We start from the raw sequence: 25,415 nt of genomic DNA, 5'->3' as shown, positions 1-25,415 counted from the left end.
ATGAATGAATCCTTTATTTGATTGAAGGGATGGATCTCGGCCGCTTTGTTGGGTAATTAGGAAGTTTGAAGCTTCTCGCTTCTTCGCAGCTCCTCAAGCTGTTTCTCGTTGCTTGCCATGCTTCCAATCTGCGCGCTGTAAATCGACCTCTCTCACACTACTCGAAGCAGGCCGCTCTCACTGCCATAGGTGTCACAATGGCATGTTGTATTAGCAGTGCTTGATAGTATCTGATGTGCTAGGATGGGCATGTCGTCGTGTGGAATATGTGTAATTTTGTTTCTTCCTCGTATAAATAAGATGTTTTAGGTCTGCTGTAAACTGTTCCTGACAGTGGGTGCATATATATATTGTGTTTGAGCGTTTCGTGTATGCCGAGAAACCACTTGTCAAGTATGTGGGGTGTGTAGTGTCCCACCTCGGCTCTTCAATGTTTTTTTGAACTTTTGCGGAAATATTGTGGGCAATGAAAAATACTGAAGAAAGTTCTCAGTTTTCACCGACATATTTCACCGAAAGTGCATTTTTCGTTTCGTTCTGCTTCTGGAAATTGCCTCTCTTTTGGCATTTAAGGCTTATACCTCATTCCTTCGTTCCCAAGTGCTGAAAGAGGAGAACAATCCAGCAGCCACGGACACTGATGATGTGCTTAAATGTTATTCCAGTTTTGTTTTCTTCTTCGAATTAGTGGAACAAATGTCTCCGAAGGCTTGATTTCTCTTACTGGCCTGGTTCGAGATGAACTTCCATGCCGAACGGCTAATTTCTTGCAGCCGCTGCAAATGACCTTTCCTTTTTTAATCTGACCAAAAATAAAATGGGATCTCTAAATAGAACCTCGCCATAAGCTAGTTAGATTTTATCTCTCTTAATCGCATCCTTCCAAAAACTACTGAATGAATTGTGGCATCGAATACGATGCGTACAACGTATACAATGCACCCTGGCCAATCTCCCACCGTGGGTATGTGCCATTTTGTCTGAGGTCATCATCATCATCATCATCATCATCATCATCATTATATGGTGCGTTATTCACTTGATTATGGATTCGTTGATCCGGCTAATTTCGGTTGTCATCGCATATCTAAGCCCGTTATACCTAGTGGCACGGGCAGAGGCATATTATTTTATATTACTTTTGGGTAGCCTTTTGGGTAGATATATATATATATATATATCATCGCATATCACGTACAAATTCTTGACACAAAAATTACAGAGAATCTGAGTAGTGGTAATCTATTATTTCTGGAGAACCGACGATATATAGGAATAACAGGACACAGCATGACAGCATTCTTACCGAGAATAAAAACAGAGCATCGAACATTAAAAAAAAAAAAAAAAGAAACACAGACATGAGCGCTGACTTACAACGCTGAGTTGTAAGTCAGCTCTCGTGTCTTCGCTTCATTTCTGTCGTCCCGTGGTTTCGCGCTGTTTTCATTCTAAGTCATGAACCAACTAGCCCAACGATATTTCCTTTTGTAGTCTTACCCGCTTCAGCAATATAAGAGCAGAGCATCAGAGGAGCTAAATACTTTCAGCATCACTAAGCACACGTTTCACTGAATTCACAAGATGGTGGCATTCATTTTATCACTTTTCACTTCTTGAAACGCGTGCGTAATCAATAAAACAAACGCACTGAAGTTTTTAGCCCTGATGACCTAAACCTTTATTAAAAGCTGCCGTTGCCGCATTCGTGTTCGGAAAGGTGAAATCTTTGCTCGGCCTTTTAACCTTCGTTGTGGAGCTTGAGTGCACAATCCTGAAACAAAATAAGGAAGTAAAAGAGCGGTATGTGCACCACGGTTTCAGAAAATTCAACGAAAAAATGGTGGGAACATCATCCCTATTCATTGTTCTCAAGCAAGAAAACTAGCCAATTTTCATTATTAATGGCTGAATTTCATATATACATTTCAGCCTTATTATTCCCATTAAAGGGCATGCCCAAAGTTGAAGTTCTGCTGGCTGTCCGTGTAACGCATATGCAAATCGTAGTCTGCCCAGCATGTGGCGTTTAAATTACCAGATTGCTCAAATGAAGCCTATAAACGCTGGCGAAGGAGTTTAGCACCATAACTATATATTCAACTACATTCGAATCCAGGCTGCGGCGCCGCTTTTCGATGGAGGCGGAAAGATTGCTGCCTGCCAGAATCAAACACGGGTTCTCCATTCATTAGTCGAGCGTTTTAACACTGGGCCACCGCGGTGGGGACAGCATATTGTTTCTCAATTCTGGATTACGGCGACAGTGACGCCTTTTCGACCGAACGAGCTGTGTACGCTATCGCGTAAAAAAAAAAAAAAAAAAAAAAAAAAGGCGGTATAGATGGAACACATGCTCGCCCTCGGAGTTTACAGGCGTAAAGCAGAAGTGCCATGCCAAAAGAAGCATGATTATAACGATAGCTAGAGAATGAATTTATGACGCCAGAGTGATCACTTCAATCACAGAAAGGAAAATAAATTTAAGAAATGTGAAACACGTTACCGCTTCTTTGTCGCTGAGTTTCTTCGAAAGCAATCCAAGAAAAAAGAAAAAGAAGGATTAGAATTATGTCATTTCGCCTGATGCCAAAGTGGTCAGCTCGTCACAGAGCCAACATGCGGAATTTTAAATGACTCACAATTCTCGGACATAACTTCAATGGAGGATGCAGTAATTCAGTCATTCAGGCACGCAGTCGTGTTTTTCAACAGGGTTCTACTAATAAATGTTTTGTAACTTTTGCTCCTATGCAAAATTTACCCCTCTTCTATGACCACAGCCAAACTTAAGCATGCTTATTCCGACATATGCGCCCAAGGACACAACAGGTACAGTATATAAGCACCAGCTCTGGGTTCCCTTCTGGTCGTGATTATGTTCCGGTCTTCTTCACTAGCTGCAAGACGACGTGAGATTTCTCAGCAACCGGCCGGAAAATAACATAGTCAAGAGACATTAATGATGAATGGTCTGTAAAAATTGATATTATAATTTTCTGAAGCTTGTTTCCCGCTCAGGATGACTTCGCGCTGAAAATATTTCAGAGCCGTGAGCATGTGCAGTCGCATCTGCGGGTAAGGCACCTAATTTCCCCACCATGTTCAGCTACTTCACTAATCGCTAATTCCTACATATATAAGTGAGGAGCATTACTTGCCCATAACTTTCAGTACGTCTGTAACAATCACATAGTTTATTTTATGATGCATTTCAGTTACAAATGCGAAATTATACTCTTAATTTTCAAGAACACACGCGAAACCTGAATCAATTCAACTGTAAAAGTCATCGCATTTGTAATTCGATTATTCGTGTAACCTGTTACCTATCGCCCAAAGTGTGACGACAAACTGCTATGCGACCAGTATAACGGCGTTTTTTATTTCTTTTATTGATTTTTTTTTATTTTTGCTGCCGCTGAAAAATATTAAAAGAGGGCAGTTATAAGAAATTACTGAGCTTCAAATATGTAGCAGCCTTCTTCATAAATAAGCACCGTGTACAATACAGAAAAGTCACCCATGCTATACTCTTCGCATTCAGTTAGTAAGGACAATTACAGCCTTCGGCATTAACTATAAAAAAAAAATAAAGCAAGTCTACCACGAAGTACTTACCATGCTGGCAATGATGCAGGTTATCTGTGGAGCAAAATAAATGTTTGTAAAGTAAGCCTGACAGATGCTACGAAGCAAACATGACAGAAAAAAAAAAAAGATACTGTTTGACAAGCATTATTCCGTTTCTTTCCAACCAGCTCGATCAGCCCCATAGGGAAGAGCGGTACATACCATCTCCTTCTCGCTATTGCCCTTGCCCTTGCATTCACCGTATGCCTGGAGAAAGAAAAAACAGAAAAAAGAAAAATAAACTCGTTTTCATTCGTGGAAGAAGTGAGCATCAAATTTTAAACGGCTCTTTGATTCTTTGCGAATTTCGCGCATTGCATCCCCCCCCCCCCCCCCCTAGTACGGCACCCCACTCCAAGCGCACCATGAATCAAGCTAACCCGTACTACGTGCCCACTAAAGGCCCACTCTCATTCAAAACAGAGTTTCCGATCAACATATCACGGCTTCAAAGCCGTCCGCTCATTAAGAAGCCCCTCATACATATATCGCTATGATGGTGCAATGCCAAAAACATAATCACAGACATGAGAAATAACCAGAGGGACCAGACTGGACACAAGAATGGATGTCCGTGACTATAAATAGTAAGGGTTATAAATAGAGTTAACGGCAAATCGAGGGGCACCAGTGGCAATCTTGGAGGGCCAGATGTTCTATACATTAGAAGCCGCATCTAGACGGCTATGTTTGGAAACCTCAATTTATTTTCTTAAACTCTCTTCCTCTGCTGGAATGTCACCACGTGTACATGCAGGTATCACGAAATCGACGCACATTTGTTAATCCAGCGCGGCGTTAAAGGATCTCACCCGCAAACGTCATTGAGGGTCATTGAACCTGTCCAACCTTCGAGAAAAATCAGTTGTTTGCGAGTGGAAAGCTATAAATTAAGGTTGCGTATAGCGTTTGTTGCGTAGCCCGTGCCGCAGTTACACTTCTTGAGATGCGGGAAGAACACTGGTCGACAATCCACAGATCAGCGAGAGAACATGCGCCAGTCTTCGGGACGACCACAGGGTGACCATGCAGTCGCCGGACTGCCACAGTGCCTGGTGAGAAATTTTGCCTTTATTTGGGCTTGCCCGTCCTGTAGCTTTTTGTACTCTTTAGTGCGTAGCACTACTAGCCGCAATCATGGATTTCGCCGATGTCTGTCCGAAGCCGCTCTCTCTCTCTTCGTGAACTTGAAGTGGAGAAAGAGAAGGTGGCTACGCGCGCGTCTCGAGGCTCAGTATTGTTTTGATACTATACCTCTCTGTACTGTAGCTTCTTCAAATTTGGCCTTTGCATGTTTTCAATGGTTTTGTTGAGTACTGTGTACGGGTTCTGAATATCATTGTACATTCATCTGTTCTGTATCTTAGCTACATAAAGTGTACTTTGTTTGTGAACTTTCGACTCCGACCCATTCTCTGATTTCGAGACTCGACCGGCGAAACCTCATTTAGAAAAAAAAAAAAAAACACTTTCATTTGTTACTTCGTAGCTGGGTTGCAGTTGAGTTTGTCACGCGTCTCGATGGCGTCTCCTGAGAGGCCGAGACATCAAGCCCCTCAGACTCTCACCGGAAGTAAACTTGATGCCGCAAACAGGTTAATGACGGCATTCGCAAGTGCTCTGAGACTGCGTGCGAGCTGCAATACCAGAGAAGAGAAGCATCGCACTGCCATCGCTGCGAGCCTAATTATTCGAGCGCACAATGCGCGCTGAGGCATTCTCATCAAAGCCGCCCCATTGAATTCGGTGGAGGCGAAACGCAGGGAGGCCAGCTACTGTGAAATTTCAGTGAACGCTAAAGAATCCCAGGTAATAGAAATTCTCCTGAACTCTTGATTACGGTATTCCGCATAACCCTAGTTGATTTGCGATGTTAAAACCCGATAGCCAAACCAAGCCATTTGAATGCCGGTGAATGATCAGAAGTAAGCGCTGATGCATGAGCGCTCTTTGCGAAACACAGAGGCTAATGGATTAAAAAGGAGTGGGGAAGCATATGATGGGGGTAAGGTTGAAAGTTGGGCGAGTTGAATCTGTTTCATTTTGAAGGTAGCGCTGATGCATGAGCGCTCTTTGAGAAACACAGAGGCTAATGGATTAAAAAGGAGTGGGGAAGCATATGATGGGGGTAAGGTTGAAAGTTGGGCGAGTTGAATCTGTTTCATTTTGAAGGTAGCGCTGATGCATGAGCGCTGATGCATGAGCGCTCTTTGAGAAACACAGAGGCTAATGGATTAAAAAGGAGTGGGGAAGCATATGATGGGGGTAAGGTTGAAAGTTGGGCGAGTTGAATCTGGTTCATTTTGAAGGTAGCGCGAAAAACGAGGACCAAAAGTATGATGGGGCCATAGAGGTCACGTAATCGAAAATTACGACAAAGAAATATTTTTATTTCAAATCAACCCTCTGCTACGTCTATGTGGTGATCACCTGAGTGTGTTCAAGTAGCGACAGAACTACAGAGGTCAACGTTAAGGAAACACTGAGGACTAAGTGAAGTTGCCATGCATCGGTTTGATCGCCGCATTTATAACGGTACTTTTGCACTGACAACAGAGTTTTTGCACAGAGAGAAAAGGTCAATGCATGAAATACAGGTACCGTCGTCTCCATACCAATTTCACTGGTAAACAGCGATGATTTAACTCCGCGCCATACACCTAAAGACGGTGATTTAGTTCCAGTGCAGACGTCACGCGCTTCAATTGGCAGGATATGAGGCTGAGCGTAACTGTGCAACATTTGTTGTCGAATAAACATGCAGCCAAAAATAGCCATAGGATTGATATTTACAGCGAAGAAAAACTCGGTGGAGTTGTCTTCTTCGGCGATCCTTTGAGAAACCGTACGGGGGCAGAACTAGACAGGCTTAAGGTGCCGTATCCCTCTATTCCTTGTTACTTTTTTTTTTTTTTAACCTGCGGCATCTGGATCAAGCATCATGGCTCTACCTTATGCACGCGTTGCATCTTGGCTTTGTCATCTGATCCTTCCATGCAGGGAAAGTACTTCTTCGCTTTATCCGCCGCTGTTGGTGAGGAAAGAGAAGAACATATACAATTAGTTGGTTGCTCGGTTACATTCTCCATCATATATCTCTGAATGGATGTGTGAATGAATGGATATTAATGGATATGTGATATCTGAAAGATAGACTTTTTTCCTGTACAGAAAGAACCCTTTGTTCTAATACGTATCATCAATCAAGAGGTGTGCCACCAGGATCAGTTCCTTCACCGCTACTTTTTTAACATTTTGGTAAATGACACCTCCATCTGTCCAAACATAACAGCTTTTTTTTTTTTTTTATGCTGACAATATAGCTTTTTTTCTCCTTAGCTGTGGATATGCATGCCCTATACCACACTCTGCAAGCATATTAAGATGAGACTGAAGTCTGGTTGGACCGTATCATTTTATCCCTTAATGTCTAGATAAGGTATGTTTGTATTTCCCCCCGATACAACTTTGCACATTTCTTTAGCTCATCGCTCCAACCGTACTTCATAGGTGGATTCGATTAAATATTTAGGTGTTGCATTTGACCCAACATTGGATTTGAGACTTCATATAAAGAACAATGTGGTTAATAGAGAACGCGCTCTTGAGCGTATGATACGAATTAGCAATAAAAAGTTCGGAATTCGTCGCGACACTTAATTGTTTCTTTACCAAACCTATGTGAGAGCGATACTTGAATTTGGTTGTATTCTGTTATCTGGAAGCGTGAACCAGAAGCTTTACCATTTACTGTTATTGGAAAGGCGTGCTCTATGTCTGTCTCTTGGTCTTCCAAAACTCGTTTCAAGCGCTCTCATTTACCTGTAATCCCGCATACCTGACTTAAAATTCGACTTCCAATTACTCACGGTGCGAACTTTAATCGGGTCACTGGATCCAGCCTCTGAAGTCATTATTTCCATTTTTGCATCCCAGCCCCCCCCCCCCCCCCTCCGCCCCCCTCCCCCTTTTTTTCTTTCAGGTCATAGGGCCTGCTATGAATAGTCACAAGATATGATAACGCAGAAACATTCAGCGCCAATATACGTGTCAACCTGAGTTTTTGCAGTGGATTGATGACATGCAGACCGCAGTGGACTTCCACCATGACGACATTTTCCCCTCTCATACGAGATATATGCCTGCAAACATTTTAACCGGTCTTCCTTCTCATCACCTAAAAAAATGCCCCCATTACAGTGTCATCTATACAGATGCCTCAAGAAACCACGAAAGGGCTGAAGCTGGCATATTTTCGCAGGATTTGACATGGAGCTATTCCGTCTGCATCCCGGATTATATTCTTATATCCTTTGCGGAATTTTACGGAAGCCGGAGGTGCTAGAGTCCCAAGGTGGCGCGGTGTTATCTCCGGCTTCGTGTTTTTCTGTGTGTTCAGCTATAGATACATGACAAAATCATAAAACGCCGAAAACCGGCCGAAAGCGACCCCAAAAATTTTATCAGCTTGTTTTCACGCGGGCCTGATATCGTCAACGCTCGGAAGGTTTCACGGGCATCGCAGGCGCGCGGTTATTGGTTTAGTGTCCGTTTTTTTAGCGTTGTAGCGGAAGTCAGAGCGAGTTTGTAGAGGACTGCCTACAAGTTGAAGTTAGTGGGGACCGCGCCAGCCACATTTGAAGGAAGCGCTTTTCCCGCAACTACCGATGCGCCGCCCCTTTACCCATTCCCTCTGCCCGCTCGTTCCGGGATAATCAGTCCCACGCGGGGGTTATAAAGGAAGGCGCACGCCGTCGCCTCGCTCTTGACTCTTCACTCTTGGATGTCCCGCTGGCCGCTGCCTGGCTGCTCTCCCGACAACGACCCTTGACCCCCCGCATCTGCATTGACGGACAGTGAGATGAAGATGTTTCTTCCCCGACCACCTGTGTGTGTGTGTCTTGCATCTTCCACGGGCAGAGGAATCGCCCATAAGTTTAAGCGTACTGTAATCGCGTCTGCCAGCTTTGCTAAATAAATGATTTTTTTGCGCCCGTCTCGTCGTGATATAGCCGCGAAAGGAGGAAGGAGGAAGAGGAGGCTCATTCTGGATTATTTTTAATCTAAGCACCTGAATCGCGCCGTAAGGGAAGGGAGGAAAGTGGGAAAGAAAGTGAAAGGGAAAGTGGGGCATCACCTAAACATAGTGTGTATTCACGGACTCAAAGCCTACATTGCAAATTTTGAAAAATTTCTTACGGCACACCATCTACCAGTCTCTGGCACTCAACATAATGGAGCTCGTTACATTTATCTGCCCGACTGCAAGGCCAGGATAATGTTTCAATGGATCCCTGCCCACTGCTGGTTCCATGGAACTGAACAGGCCGATGCTAAAGCAAACAGTACCCTTGGCAGTGGCCTCCAAACAGCTGTGCCTTTTTCAAGAGCGAATATCATATTTCTTCTTACGAACTGTGTGAAGAATGTTGCGGCAGCTTACTGGGCCCAGCCAGACGTCAGACACATCCGTCTAAGAAGACTCGATTGAACACTGACATTTTATGTTCCACGTGAAATTCGGTGCCATCATGCATACTTGCTACATAAACTTCGTTTAAACATGGCTTTAACGCGCAGGTACTTGCATTTAATTGGACAGATGAACTCGCCGAAATGTTCAACTTGTGGTATCCCAGAGACTGTGGACCATATATTACTATTTGGGATTGCATATATTGCTATTTGGGACAATAATCAACTTAATCTTTCTAACACGCTAGAAGCAATACAAAACCGCGCCGCTAGATTCATCTTCTCTGCATATTCTTATCATGAAAGCGTAACGAAACTAAAATGCAATGCTCATTTATCAAATTTAGCTAACCGACGTAGCATCGCAAGACTATCTCTTTTTCATAAATTCTATTATCATCTTTCGCACGAATCTGTTATCATCCCTGCATACCGCATCTCCAGCCGCACGAACCACGAAAAGACAACCCATCCTCCGCAAGCCCGCACATCTGCGCATCTATATTCGTTTTTCGTTCGCACAGCAAAAGACTGGAATGACTTGCCTGCCGACGTCGTGCTCCATACAGACCCATCAATGTTCAAAGCATCACTCGAAGCAATAATATGCCCTGTAACCCACTCCCTCATGTAATACCCCTTCAATGGGGCCTTTGAGGTTGAAATAAATAAATAAATAAATAAATAAATAAATAAATAAATAAATAAATAAATAAATAAATAAATAAATAAATAAATAAATAAATAAATAAATAAATAAATAAATAAATAAATAACTGGTGTGCCCAGTGTATGCGCGTAAACGAAAAGTGCTAGCCGCTTCCCTGAAGCGTTTGGACAAGAGGCCTCTGTCGGAATAATTGCTGCTGTGCGCTTGGCAGGACAAGGTAAAGGGCGTCCAGGCAGTGCGGACTCTTTGTCATTTTTTTGAGCGACACGGGACTTGACTCGCGCTTGTAACGCGCAAGTTACCGTGCCTGTATATATTTTCTTATGCCTTCTTCGTCATCATCATGTTCTCTTTCGTCTCCCCTTCCCCAGTGCCGAGTAGAAGGCTAGGTTTTAATCATTCCGGCCAAGCCCACTGCCTTTCCTATCAATAAACCCATCTATCTATCTATCGGCAACATCGGGATCTTTAGCGTGCATTGGCATCGCACAGCACACGGACGTCTCTTCGTTTCGCCTGCATTGAAACTGCTTTGGTTTACAGAAAAATATGGCTTCAATCCACGGTGTGAAGATGTTTAGACAGCGAAGCTGTAAAACGACATCCAATTACCCATTACGACGTCACTTAAAAATTCACACACGTGTCTCAACAAATTCTGGCATCTTTATTTTCCATAGTCTCCCCATGGTAGCCTAGAATGAACTGAATGAATGTCTAGACCGGTCTCCCTGTAATATATGAAAGTGTAGTGACGTCACTATGTTCTCCTCCTCCGAAATAGTAGTCGGGCGTCATAGCCACTACGCCACAACGGTGGCTCAGTTACAGAGCCAGTAGCAGGCCCGTGCATTTTCTTTTCCTTCTTCCTACAGTCGCAACAAGAGCAAGAGAAAGACCCACATACATACACACATATATGACGTCACATCATCAACACCTGCATCAACACATCATCAACACCTTAAAGATCCTCGGACTTGTTTTGGGCTTTGTCTAGAGATTGCCGAGGAGGCCGAAATCTACGGGCTTATGCTGTATAATTTAGGCATGCAATCAGAAGCGTATTATTTTTACGTTATGAGAGTTAACTTGTTTTAGCAACAAGCACGTCAGTATATAAAAAGGCACCTGTCCAATATTTCCTTCGGCCGTGTACATGTGCCGCGAAAGTTGGGAGGGGATTCGTTAAGTTCTTGATTGTTGAGCTATTGCCATCGCTCTTTGGGTCCAAAAACTGAGTAAATCTCAAACAAGCATACCTTGACGCAAGAGCATACCTTGCGACATTAGAGGAGCAACCAAAACTTTTGAACGAATCGCTACCCCGTGACTTGCTGTTATATGCGCGTGTTAGTCAGACTTAATTATTTTCGGCTGGTAAAGCATTTCTGCAAAACTATGTTCAGCCATGCCACGGCCAGCGCACGAAAGTATATGTGCCGCCGCCGCCGCTTCAGTCCCGTCATCGCAAAATCCAACGCGATTCGATTGCTCTTCACTGCATGCCTGCACCGAACAAGAGCCTCCCCGTCGCCGCCGTCTCCGTCTCGCCTCCCCCGCAGCCGCGCGCTCGATTGCGACAGACTCCCGAGCCTCACCTTCAGTTTTTCTAGAACTTCTCCAGCAAAGGACTCGTGAGTGCTTCAAAGTAAGCATAAACCATTTAGTATTTAGAGTGTGAACCCTAAACTCCCGCAGGAATGCGCCGACTCGAGGAATACGACAGCGCCCCAGCGTGTTTGTTTACATAGCTTTTGCAATGATGGCATAAAATGCAAGTTGAGCTAGTACATACTAAAACTATCCACTTCTTTTCGCATCAGTTGAACCTTTATTTGTTCACAAACTACACCTCCGCTGCAAGAAGCGCCGTGGATGCTACGTCCCCAGCTGCCGGCTGCGCTCGCTAGACAGGGTCACACAGCTCAATGTGCACTCGCTTTGTGATGTAAGCAGTCGATTTGTTGTTCCTACTGCCAGAACTACACTCGATGACCACATGCGGCCGCTAAAGCTTGTGAATGCGCGCTCCGTAATCGCCCTAATGCGCGTCTCGCGCTAGGCCTACTCGTCGCTGAACGAGCCGGTAGTTCGGCGCCAAATAACATTTTTGGTCAAGGTCATTGCTGATGACAAGGGGGAGCATATAAAGTGTAGATTCTTGTTTTCCTTTTTCTAACTCGGTTAAGCTACAGACAAACGCAGCTGTAGGCTGTTCACTCATCGGGTTGGGTGTCAAGTTCTCGCTCGACCTCCGATCCGACCGAAACAGATCGGACGACCGTTCGCAGATCAGTTCCGTCGGCGTCGCGGGGGCGAAAACCTCACACTACGGTGATAGGCGACCGTTTTCCGTGCTGTCGTCGTCGCCAGTGTAATGCGAAAGATCAGTACGTCGATAAGCTATAAGGAACCTATAACTGTGCAGCCCACTGACTGTGAGCGTGCCTTCTGCTGAAGAAAACATGCCTTACTCTATATTGCTTTCGTGCGGTAACATCTTCCTCAAGCACTCCTGCATGAGGAACGACCACTGCATCAATCGTACCCCCCCCCCCCCCCCCCAAAAAAAAAAAAAAAAAAAAAAAAGAAAAGAAAGACGTGTCCTTTTATATTGCACCCTGCATTGCAGACTACGCTCTGCCGCGTATCCTCAGTGACGTCACACGAGTATTTCAAAATGGCGGTCGCTCTCGGCGGGAGGAGCTTCCCAATTCCGATTTCAGTCGCGCTTTTTTTGTAATATACGCCGCGCGCTAGGCTCTTATACGTTGCGAGTAGAATCACAGACCAGTATTTTATTCACAGAAGTATAAAACAGCAATACATCGAACGACCCTCATCGCCCCTTGAAGTCGCAGTTCGGCAGTGCTTGGCGGTGTGGGTGGTTATCAAATGTCATGGACTTCAAGAAATATTTTCATGCCTCAAACAAAAATTATTCGCATAAGCTCTTTTAGATTAAAGCTATAGTGACTCAGTGAGTAATATCAGATATTATCTGTAGGGCCTTGATTTCTAATTTACGTTTAAATTCTTGAAAAGTCACTTATTGCCACGTATGGAGCATTCCGTTTTAAAAGTGCTTCATTCAACAATACTTTATTTTGACGTAAACTACATTGAAAAAATTGTTTCGGCTTCAACATTACTGAAGCTAGCATTAAAATATTAAAAATGCCACATATATTGCATTACTACTGATCCTATAAAACACAAAAAAAGATGTTGCATTATTAAACACAAAAAAAGATGTTGCATTATTAACATTAAAGAACAACGCAAGTGAAATATTCTAAAATAATATCTGCCTAGCATCTTGATACATACTTGATTTGCGGGGGCAAAAAATTTCCCCGAGAAAAAAAAATTTACCAAAGGCGAGCGCCCGGCGTCCTTCCCGCCCCATTTGTCGATTCATCGAAGTTAAACCCCACAATTTACAATTCCAAATGCTTGCTGCACGTGACATATTCTGTAGCGCCCGTTGTCCCGCAGGCAAATTTGTATTTGATACTTCCGTGTGAGTAATAGCGAGCCTCTAATTACCGACGCAGCTTTAGTTGAGAAGATCGTTACGGTGTAACTCTCGTGATGTTACGAAGCAGTTATGGTCTAAAGCCATGGCCTGTGCCACGTGAACAAAAGGAAGTGATCGTTCACCTTTCATCGAATCGATTGGCCTGCACCATCATTCAAGAGATCGTAGTCAATTTCCCCTCATCGAAAACAGTTCTCGACTCTGGTGCATAGCAGATTACAACAACCGCCCTTACCATCTGGAGGGATGCTGTCACATTCCACGACAGTCCTGGAGACCAACAGGAGCACAGCCGTGGTCACAAAAAGAATCGCCGAGTTCATGCTGTTGGCCAGATAGTATGCGACAGGTACCAAGTGTACTTGCTCCGGCGGCAAACGTGACGAGAAGGGTCACGGAGTCCCGAATCGTGTGCTCATGAGCTTCCTGAACGAGGTTTCTTTTAAAGTCAGCCGTGACTTCGAGGCAGAAAAGCAGCGCATGTGCTCACTGTTTCGTTACGAGTGCACGCATAAGGCTCGCTGGCTTATTTGGGCAGATGCTGCTGCAATGTGTACACCATATGGCCCTCCGATGAGCCTTCTCACGTAGTATGGTGGCCGCAACAAGCCTCGTCTGCGCAACGCCAAAACAAAATACAAAATTTGCAATGTTGCCAGAACACCGCCTACAACTAAACCAAAACGTGATGGGACGGCACTACAGAGCTATGGACACGAACACACTCTGATGGTGTTGTCTAATAGTGCGGCAAAAAAGTGTGTAAACGACGAGGTGCGAAAAATAGAGGTGACGAGCTGGCTAAACAGACATAGTTGGTTCACCTGAAAGGCCACGTTCGAACTATCGTCAAGGCCAACGTCCGTCGCGTGCGCAGACGAGTATGCTGTCCGGCTTCGCGGACAGAGAAGGGGTATTCGACGCAAGAGAAGCGACACGAAAATTCCAAAGACCGCGAATGCGCTCACGTAGATGAACAAATGCTTCGCGTGTCTCTCGTCCACTGCAGTATGTTTGCAGCTGTTCGCGCAGTGGACTCACGCACGCGCGCGGTGTGCTTCTGTAACGCCGCAGATTGTAGTTGGGCGTGCATGCAAAGGAGGTCCTCCGGGATAGCTTCTTTGCGTCGCGCTTCACGGCGATATGCTTGTGGAAAGGGCATCCTTTGAGGTATGAAAAGCATCAGCACCCTAATTTTTGTTGTAACAGAAAACTTTACCGTCGCCATAGAATGGTTATCAGAAGGAGAGAAACGAATCTCTTAGATTGGGCATATCATCTTGAGTGGCCAATCAGAACGAAAGAAAAGACATTATGTTAAAACAGCGCCCGAAACACGGACAGATCTTTCTATCTGTCCGTGTTTCTAGCGCTGTTTTAACATAATGTCCAACCAACTCGCCCAACAAGCCACTTTGCTGGAAAGAAAATACTCTCTTGGATTGGCCATAGGAAAGGAAAGGCGCAGTATCTGTCACACGTTTTCTGTGGACGCTTGAACCGCGGTGTAAAAATTAAATGAAAATAGGTTTTGAGGAAAAGATAGGCGTTGTAACCGTCAGTTCTCTATAGACACCTACACGGCCATGACGGAAGGACGCAAGGTGAGGGTGAAAGAAGAAGAAGGAAGAGGTACCGTAGCTACCGGAGGAATCTGGATAAGACTTAGTTTAGCGCTGCCGCTTACCGCGGCCGTTGTTGTTGTGGCTGTAGGAAGAAGGAAAAGAAAATGCACGGGCCTGCTACTGGCTCTGTAGCTGAGCCACCTCCGCTGCCTCGGGCGGACAGAAGAGAAAATAAAGAAGAAAGAAAAAGAAGAGGGAGAGAAAGCCGCGCGCTCCGCAACAACAGCCGTCGTCCACCACCTAAGCGGTGGCGGGTGCAATGACGGCCTACAACAGATCAAGATTCGATGGCTGGCTAGCCCCCGCCGCAAGCGGCGTTGACCAACCGTCTCAACCCCGTAGGGCCAGGAACTGCCACCCTCCTTCGCCACCTCTTCCTTACCGCGGCCGTCTAACGCTCCGCGCACCGTTAGCACAGCGCGCGCTGATTGGTCCTCGCGTGCGGCGTCCGCCGAAATTTGACAGGAATGTGGCGATAGATGGCGCCACGTTCCTGTCAAGTTTCGGCGGAGGCCGCACGCGGGGACCAATCAGCGCTTGCTGTGCAATATCTGCGCCTCCCCGCAGTGGTGCTGGAGTACCTGGATTCGATCCCGACCGGTGCGGCTGTGTTTCGATGGGGGCGAAAGGAAGAGGCGTCCGTGTACTGTTCGATGTCAGCGCACGTTAAAGATCCCCAGGTGAACGAAATTTTTTCACTCCCAACTACCTTCCCTTACGCTGCGGTTCAGGTGACCACAGAAAAAGTGACAGATACTGCGCCTTTCCTTTCCTGTAAACCATTTATTATTATTTAGACTACCTGCGGTTTGGTTGGTTTGTGGGGTTTAACGTCCCAAAACAACTGAGGCTATGAGAGACGTGCCCCGCCGGGGTGGCGCAGTGGTAAGACGCCCGACTACTGTGCCGGAGTTCCCGGGTTCGAACCCGACCTCGGCGGCTGCGTTTCGATGGAGGCGAAACGAAGTGGCGTCCGTGTGCTGTGCGATGTGAGCGCACGTTAAAGATCCCCAGGTAGTCGAAATTAATCCGTAGCCCTCCACTACTGCTCCCCTTTCTCTCTTTCCACTTTCACTCCCACCTTTCTCCCTTCCCATGCCCCGCCGGGGTGGTGCAGTGGTAAGATGCCCGACTACTGTGCCGGAGTACCCGGGTTCGAACCCGACCTCGGCGGCTGCGTTTCGATGGAGGCGAAACGAAGAGGCGTCCGTGTGCTGTGCGATGTCAGCGCACGTTAAAGATCCCCAGGTGGTCGAAATTACTCCGTAGCCCTCCACTACGGCTCCTCTTTCTCTCTTTCCACTTTAACTCCCACCTTCCTCCCTTCCCTTACGGCGCGGTTGCGGTGTCCACAGAAAACAAGTGAGACAGTTACCGCGCCTTTCCCTCCCTATAAATAAATCAGTAAAACCCCTTCCCTTACGGCGCGGTTTAGGTGTCCACAGAGCAAGTGTGACAGATACTGCGCCTTTCACTTCCTGTGAACCAACCAACCAACTATGAGAGACGCCGTAGTGGCGGACTCCGGAAATTTCGACCACCTGGGGTTTTTTAACGTGCACTGACATCGCACAGTACACGGGCACCTTGCTTTTCGCCTCCATGGAAAAGCGGCCGCCGAGGCCGGGATTCGATCCCGCGCCCTTGGGAACAGTAGTCGAGCGCCGTAACCACTGCGCCACCCCGGCGGGGTGCCAGCGGTTTGGGAGTCAGCAATCTTGTGAGCTCCCACAGGGGCATTGTTTCTAAATAGTGGAATTGTTCGTTCCAATTTCAAGTTCGCCAGCCAACTTGGAGAGAGTGATGGAGCCTAGACTGACCAATGACTTTTGTAATGCTTTCACATAGTATAAAAAAATTTTGGAGGACGCTTAAGCTTCGCCTTCAAGAGTGGAACGCGATAGCGTTATTGCACCTCGTTCGCACCGCCCACTCATTCGCTGGGTATGCTCTTGAGTCCCGAAGGGGAGAAGCGGGTGAGCGAAGATAGTGATCTAAAGAAAGGGCACGGCGAAACGTCAGGGGCGAGTGGCGCGCCACGTGTCGGAGCAGCGCCGCACATTGCGAGGAGGGGTTCTTCTGTGTCCACATTCAGAGTTACGAAGACTGGACAGCCCCCAATACCAACGCCAAGCGCAAGCTTAGTGCCCTGCTAGACTTCATGTCGGAGTCTGGAGCCCTCAACCTCACCTAACCCACCCCCTTCCCCTCTAGGCCTCAGGTCATCCTCATGAATAAAGGTTTATGAATGAATGAATCTGTGTTTGCCGCAAGATGGCTCTGCATGTGCGCAGAGCGCAGAAGAAATGTAGCGGAAACGTACTTCGCTACTCGTGTAACTGCGACCGCAGTATAACGTTCTACGGCACGTTTCTAAGGCAACACCCCATTCACTAGGAGCGCTTTTGTACCGCTTTCAAGCATCGAACTCGTGGCTGAGTGTTTTTTTAACATGGGCCGCCTGCAGTCTTGGCTTACGCCGATGATATCGCCATTTTTTGCTCCGACAGAGACAGTATTCAGCATGCCACAACTGTTGTACAACAATTTTGTGAATGCACCGGGGCCCAGATAAACTGGTGAAAGAGTCATGGCTTTTGGCATGGAGACTGGGAAGCCACGTCGGACAATTTTTGTCGGCTCAATTGGGCATCTGTTCCAAAACGTTATCTTGGTGTACCGCTTGATGCCTATCGCGACCCAGAGCCATATTGGGCTAACCAAGCGTTGGCTGCAAAAGAAACGGCTGACGCGTGGCAAGGAAGGCAATTATCGATGCTTTCCCGAGCCACAATCTGCAATCTCTTCCTTGTATCTAAGATCTGGTATGTAATGAATGTGTTGGGTGCCATGAGGATCAGTGTACAAAAAATTCATCGTGTTTTTGCTGTGTTTATTTGGGCTTCGACATGGGAGAGAACAAGTCGAACCAATCTTTTCCTTCCTGCCAAGAAGGAAGGATTAGGGCTTGTGCATTTATGCGCCAGGTTGTATCGCGCTTTATTTATCTACGCGACCAAAACAATCCATTTCCCCGGACAGTGATTCAAGTCAGGCTCAGCAGACTCCTTCCAGGGTTCGTGGTGTCGTCATGTCAAAATATGTGCGGTGCCGTGACTGGATATTTGCGTGAAGTTATGCTTGCTTATAGGTTGTTAAATGTGCGTTTCTCTCATGAATATCTGTGCAATGTCACCAAGAAGAAACTCTATAGAGACCTCACTGACATCATGCTTCCCCAGCCATTGTACCGTTTGCTATACCGTGGAGGCCCCGGACAAGACGTCCTTAAAAGAGTTAAAAGAATGCCGGTAATATTTTCAGCCAAAACTTTTTTCTTTAAATTGCACACTAACACACTACCCGTTAAGACATGGCTTCATAGCAAAGGCATCTTCGTACCCTGGACTACCAATTGTTTTTTATGCAAAAAACCTGAAACAATAGAGCATGTTTTTCTTGACTGCTGGGACCAAATATTTCACTGGGACGTTTTACAGCGCACGCTTAAGAAACAGTTACCACTCGATCCATATGGAATAAGGTTCTTGCCGATAGAAACATCACAGGATATACCATATGATTTGATTATGCTTCTGGGCCTGCACTCAATATGGAAAACGAGGATGCAATGATCTTGTCGTGCGTCCTGTTCGCGAGCATTTTGTTGAAAGTGTCGTTTCACTAAGAGAGTGTTACCGAGCACTCCCTGATCCACTTGATGTTTTGGTGCCGCTGAGAGAATTTTAATCCGTGTTTGCCGAAGCCTGGCTTACGCGTTTTATGCACTGTATTTCTGATTTCACTTTCAAATGTCAAAGTCGGCAATAAAGAAAAAAAAGAAACTCGTGGCTGAGTGGTAGCGTCTCCGTCTCACACTCCGGAGATCCTGGTTCGATTCCCACCCAGCCCATCTTGGAAGTTGCTTTTTATTTATGAAGTGCATGCCGGGATTTATCGCTCACGGCCAACGCCGCCGACGCCGACGACACCGGCTTTTCTGCGACACGAGCTCCTTAACGCTACCGCGTTAAAATTAAAGCAGACTCGAACCGTGGTATTGGAGTTCAGTAGCCGGTCACGAGCGGGCTAACCGCTGAGTCACTGCGGCGGGCGATTTCGCTCTATATAACCAGGTTTAAATATGCATTCATTAATTCGTTCATAAATCTCTATTCACAAGGCTCACTGAAACATAGAGAGGAAGTGGTAGTGCAGTTAGGTGAGGATTGGTTAAAGTTCCGTTATTTGACCCGGTGGCTCCCGGAAGGCGCCACAAAAAACTGCGGCTCACCAGCTCCATATGTACAGGAAGTTTGTGTCATGTAATATCGTATAAAAGAACAGCAATTACACCGAGTTAAAACAACAAATACAAAAAAATCCACGCTTTCACACTGTAATCGGTTTAGAGAGATAACCCCGGCCATTTTTCACGCCTCAAGTGGCCCTCTATACTTGATCTCAGTATATCGGCCGCGTCAGTTATTGTAGTCACCTAAAGGAAACAGGCGCCACCACGGAGTTTCGAGGGGTGCGCATGGTGTAGTGCAAATTACAGTAAATATGCAGTACTGAGACACCACACTATGTACAGTCTGCTTCTGAGCCACTTCGTGAGACTTGTAACACATTTCGAATAATAATAATTGGTTCACAGGAAGGAAAAGGCGCGGTAACCGTCTCACTTGTTTTCTGTGAACACAGCAACCGCGCCGTAAGGGAAGGGAGGTAAATGGGAGTGAAAGGGGAAAGAGAGAAAGAGGAGCCGTAGTGGAGGGCTACGGAGTAATTTCGACCACCTGGGGATCTTTAACGTGCGCTGACATCGCACAGCACACGGACGTTCCTAATCTCCTGATGGCAAGATTTTTTGTCCTACCCTTTCTGATGAGAAGGACCTCAACTAATGCTAAATCAGCGCCCCTGCACGGCTCGAAAGCAGACCCTCTGGTCTCTACACTTTTGACAAAGGCTGTGCTTGTTATTCAAATCCTCGTGTTCAAAAATATTGCAAGAGATGATGAAACTGCGCTTGACCGCCACGTTTAACCCTTTTGTCAGCACATTTTTAGCATAGCGACGCACGCGTTTGAGCATTCTCAGACAGTTTCTTGCCACCTCATTTTGCCACGTTATTTTCGCGGTAATTAGGGAATTCACTAGCCGTGTCAGCAAATTTTGTCTATTTGTCATAAGACACTTCTTTAATCACACTGGAAAGCACACCATTGTTAACTCTGAACTGTTTAAGTTGCCTACGCATCGTAGCGTTAAGAATATACAGCGTGTCCCAGCTAACTTTAGCAGAGGGTGTCGACTATTTCCCTAGCATTTGCTGATACGTGGCTGGCTCAAACTACTTGGCCAGCCTAATGGGGGGCAGACAACCACGGTCCTACTTTTGGCCATATCTGTCTGCCGAGCGTTGGGTGCCGACAAAATTTCTGCCATTTGCCGATAGTTAAATAATTGGCCGAATATTAACCAGCGCGATTGGCAGCCATCCAGGGTCCACCTTTGGGACTGCATTGGCTGGACGAGAATACCGGCTGACGAGCTTTGCCCTGTCGTTTACTGACGGTCGACATCGTCGGCCAATTTCAGTTTTGGCGCTTGCTGAGAATGCACTTATGCCGCACCCTAAACACCTACGTGGTGCGATGTGCTGTGCCACGCAGAGAAACCCAGATGAGAGCAGGGAAGTTCACTTGTACCGCACTTCCACCGAGCGGGTTTTAAAACCGCATTATAACCGATACTTCGCTTCTAGCGACAGCATAATAAGCAGACTACATTTCTATGGGAGGCAAAACGGTCGACGGCGAAAACCGCGTTATAACCTGCCCCGCACTTTAAGTGGTTACGTTGCAAGTGGTAAAACATCAAAATTATGTGCAGTCACAACAAAATAGTACTGCACCACTGCAACTACAGGAAGTTCTATATGCTGTGCGGATGAGGCGATCAACCTGGTCCCTCTCGAAATGTGAGAAGTGCAGGTAGGGGAGGGAGTAATCCTGCAAATACAGAACGCTTGTGCCAGGCGGCATGTGTCTGATTCGTGCATGCCCCTGTGGCGGTTACGAATCCTCTTTTTGAGGGAGGATGTATTCTGCACTGACCTGCCTATGGTGCCGAGAGCGACGGCATTCAAGCCGAATTTTTGGAAATGTGGAGGCCTAGAAATCTAATGCTGCTTTCCTCTGGAATGAGGTTACTATTGAGATATACAAAAATTGTCAGAAGGAAAGGGTCTTTGGAAAGAATGAGAAGAAATTCAGCTTTAGGAGCTGAGCAGCTGAGCCCAGCGCTACGCTCATGTTCTTGGACAGTTTCTGATGCTCTTTGGAGGGAGCCTTTCGAGTATGCCACTAGCCCTGGTGGTCCAGCAAACTTCTCCAGCTGGGGGTGCACAACATAATTGATGAGCTGGTAAGAAGTGCACCTCATTAAACAGTACAATCGTCTTTCTTAGTCCGAACCGGGCAGGCAGCTCCTTCAACACCTCTAATTAAGCTCATAGGGCGACTACCCCTCACGACTTCTCCCCCAAACTGCATTAGCGACAGTCTGTACATCCCACATTGCTGAAAATCACCTACGTTACCTAAAATCATGACCGTCGAGTGGCCAGAGTCAGGGCGCTCCATAACTACCCCTTACTTTCGACCCAGCCATTTATGAAGATGCAGTAAAATACTCTCACCGCCCTGACTTCGCAGTAGCGGTCTCGGATAATGCCTACAAACTCCTTTGTTGCGCTACCCTCGGCCTGGTAGCTCAGCCAATCGAGGCGGAAGAGCCGCCATTGCTTTGGAAATTGCTCACACTCAGGCTGAATGTCACGTAGGATCGAAGACAGCGTATTGGAAGAACAGGGTGTTGGCAGTGGAAGAAGTGAAAGTGGCGTTGCTGCACGCGGCCAAGATCTGACTTCGCGCGTGTGGCGCGACCCCGTTCTGAGTGAACTTTTCACACCTAACATCTTGGTGGAGGCGCTGGGTGCGTCCTAATTAACAACGTATCAACCCGAGCCTCGCATGAGTCAACGTCTTGCCGGCCTACCCAAGGGATCTACCATGGCCTACCACCTCAGGTGCCCGAGATCCCCTGGACGGAAGAGCCACCCAGCAGTTCCTGGCCGCATTACTGAGAGCTCCACTTCTTTACGGAAGCAGCGTGATGATATGGACGAATGGCTCACCTAATACACCTAATTCAAGTTTTGTTAAACTACCTTTCAAGTTTTGTTAAACTAATACAAACGAATGAGCCGCTATAACAAGTGGGACAATAACGACCAGCTGGTGAACGTGTTCTCGCTCATGGATACGGCCCTTTCATTGTATGAAAATCACGAGGATACCTTGACATCCTGGCCTCGCTTCATGGACGAACGAAGTGCTTCGGTGATTCCTCGGCGGAAAAAAAAAAGGGGGGGGGGGGGGGTGCGAGCAGACATTGGCTCATCGGGCTGAACTTACCAATGAGACGTGTACACAGTATAGTGAGGCAATACTGAAGCTCTGTAAGGTCGCCTCGTATGTGCAACGAAGACAAAGCGGGCCATTTGCTCAAGGGCTTCGGTTTAGACATCTACACGTTACTTATCAACAAGGAAAGCCTGAACTCTGTCGCCGACGTCGTACGACATTGCCGAACATTTAAAAATTTGAAGATGCGCCGAATAACACCAAAGTTTGATCTCTTGGACACAGTCACAACAGTTGCTGCCATTGGCACAACTTCCGAAGATGATCTTGCCTCCCCTATCCGCCGGATATAGTGTCCCGCTCCCATGCACCCCTTGTGATCACACATTCACTTCTACGCAGCGATCGGGAGAGTATTTTTCCACCAACTACACGACTCACTATTCTCGACCGCACAACGCTCCGAGGTCGCACCATGCAGGACTGACGATGAGTGGCCAACGCCCGTTCACGACCGGAACACATGGCGTGATACCTTTTCAAAGGGTCCCGACGCCAATGAATGCTACTTGACGCGGACCTTTGATCGATCCGACGAAGAATGTCAGAAAAATACCGTCGATCGCCCGCCTCTGGTTTGCTTTCGGTGCGTGAATCCAGTACATATTTAAGATTCTGCCACCGCCGTGGACCTTATCGATACGGGCCACCAATGTTCCCAGTGTGGCCGGCTTACCAGTTAGGGTGTATTTATTATGACTGCGTACTCATCTCTAAACAGAACTACTCAACACTACCCTTCGTAATTCGTCACCGGCGTCGGATCGGGGTGTTACTCCTCCTCCCGTGCTTCGCACGAGGCTGTCTTTGTCACCTCGTCGCCGGTGCTCATCACCTCGTGCAGAAAACTAGCCAGCGCGACCGATGCAGGTGAGGCCACTCACTGGAACTTCGCTCCTCCATGACATTTCTCGTGAAAATTGTGACGAAGGAGCAAAGACGACGTATTGTAAGAACAGGGTGATGGTGGAAGTAGAAGTATCTCTGCTGAACGCGACCGAGACCTGAAATTCGCATGTCTGGAGCGACCCCGTCCTGAGTGAAGGTTTCACACCGTAACAATATTTTCTCAGGCTCAAAAATGGTGATTCGTAACTTTGCTATGCTCTGAATTCACGCACTCGCTTAACCGTATCCTCAAACTTATCCTACCTCCCGCTCGCATAATCCCCACCCCATCGGTTCCAGCGCACTGCGGGCACCCTGGGAATAGTCGCCCATGAACACGCCCGAGCACTCGTCAACGGGGCAGTGGACGGTCTACCTTATTCTTTTCGCAGCACGCGGGAAAACCTACTCGCCTGCCATGAAATAAGGGTAGCTCTTTTTTTTTATTACGTCTTTATTTCTGCTTACGGTAGGCGTTTACCTTGCGGCAGAACTAAGTTAAGGGTATACATATGAGCTCCACCTCATAAATCCCTGTCCCAGGCCGAGCAAGTCGTTTGGCGCCGACTACAAACGAACACTTTGCAGTCTCATTATCATAATTCTTTATTTCATCCAGGCAGAACGAGATGAAGGTGGCTGCATTATATAAAAGAGCCCTGAACAAGGGTAGGGGGGGGGGGGGGGGAGAGAGAGAGCCTCAGTTCGCAGGTCGAGCTAACGTTTCGACAAGTGGACTTGTCTTTGTCTGGGCAGAGCGATCATTACTGGCAGGGGTTAAATACGCTTCTTCTTCCGAAAAAGAAAAGCTGGTGAGGGGGAGGGAGGATGAAAAGAAAGTAGGTCGAAGGAGCGAAATAAATTTTTCTTCAGTATATATTTCTCAGCCTGGAACCGGCGATCGTGTGGCCTGAAAAAGAAATAAAAAAGAGGCAGCAGCAGGAAAAGCTACAATGCGGGGTGGATGATTAGCCAGCACCTAAAGCAGGTTCGGCGCAGACACCTTTCTTGAAAAGGGACAGGTATTCTAAAGGGTCCTGATAAAGAATACATTTGCGGGGGAACAATTCTCAAAAGCTTTCCGCAAAGGGGAGAGGACAAAGAAAAAGAATAGTAACAGGACAGTAAACCATGCCTGCTACGCCAAAAAAAAAAAGAAAAGTTTCGATGGAGGCGAAATAGAGAGGCGTCCGTGTGCAGCTGTGCGATGTCTGTACGTAGATCTCCAGGTGTTCTAAATTACTCCGTTGTAGTCGGAATCCGCTTTCATGCTATGCGCATGCGATGCCGGCAGACGCTTTCATACTCCACTCGGTCAGCTCTCCGCGGCGGCGCGAGCCAACATCACCTGCGAGCACGCCCAGTGTGGAAACTACCCTTGTCCTTTCCGAGCCGGCGCGCGCATCTGCCGGGATGCCGCTACCCATGGAGGAAGGAAAATGCCGCTACCCTCCTCCTCCTCTGTAGCGAGCAGAGCAGCAGAACACCTGTGCCTGTGGAACGGCGCATGCGCAGTAGCGACTCGTGCCACGTCATGTCACTTTGCTTTGGGGGAGGCGCTGGGAATGGTAGGGCACCACCGTTTGCGGCGGGGGCCAGCCTGCCACCGGTGGTTGTTCCTGTTGTAGACCGACGGCTTTTGCGACGCGCGTCTTTCTCTCCCATCTTCTCTATTTTCTCTTCTGTCCGCACGAGGCAGCAGAGGTGGCTCAGCTACAGAGCCAGTAGCAGGCCCTTGCATTCTTTAATTCTTCGAACAGTCGCAACAACGCTGTCGCGCTTGGCTCTAGCTGAACCAGTTGTCATGGTAACGGCGCATGCACAGTAGCGGCCTTTTGGAGGCACCAACGAAATGCGCAAACCTAGCCCAGATCAGCTCAGCTTCTGGCTCAGCTTCTAGCTATGCTATGCTTTCGCTACAAAATCGGCGCGAACTTGCGCCCAATGGAGGACTCGGTTAAGAAGAGAATGGTGTGCGACACACCTCCACACCAGCCCTCTCAAGTGTCCATCAGCCTTTCCACTCCTGGACAACCTCCAACCAGTGGCAGAGAATGTGGAGAAGCTCAATACGACTACCACGA

The 25,415-nt window shown here is 47.0% G+C and overlaps 1 long non-coding RNA gene across 1 annotated transcript; it reads right to left on the bottom strand.

Moving 5' to 3' along the window:
- Positions 1 to 1,662: 1,662 nt before the first annotated feature.
- LOC146197557 (uncharacterized) lies at positions 1,663 to 13,855 on the bottom strand. Its single transcript, XR_014705670.1, has 6 exons — positions 13,558 to 13,855; positions 6,585 to 6,661; positions 3,796 to 3,840; positions 3,622 to 3,645; positions 2,507 to 2,527; positions 1,663 to 1,774 (listed from the first exon to the last, which is right to left on the bottom strand). It is a non-coding gene; the product is annotated as an uncharacterized LOC146197557 (long non-coding RNA).
- Positions 13,856 to 25,415: the final 11,560 nt, after the last annotated feature.

Source organism: Amblyomma maculatum, chromosome 3 (genome assembly GCF_055883805.1).
Source record: "Amblyomma maculatum isolate TAMU_Amacu chromosome 3, ASM5588380v1, whole genome shotgun sequence".
In the NCBI taxonomy this organism is placed as follows: domain Eukaryota; kingdom Metazoa; phylum Arthropoda; class Arachnida; order Ixodida; family Ixodidae; genus Amblyomma; species Amblyomma maculatum.
Note: the sequence above shows the minus strand (reverse complement) of the source record. Positions and strands in the feature narration are given on the sequence as shown.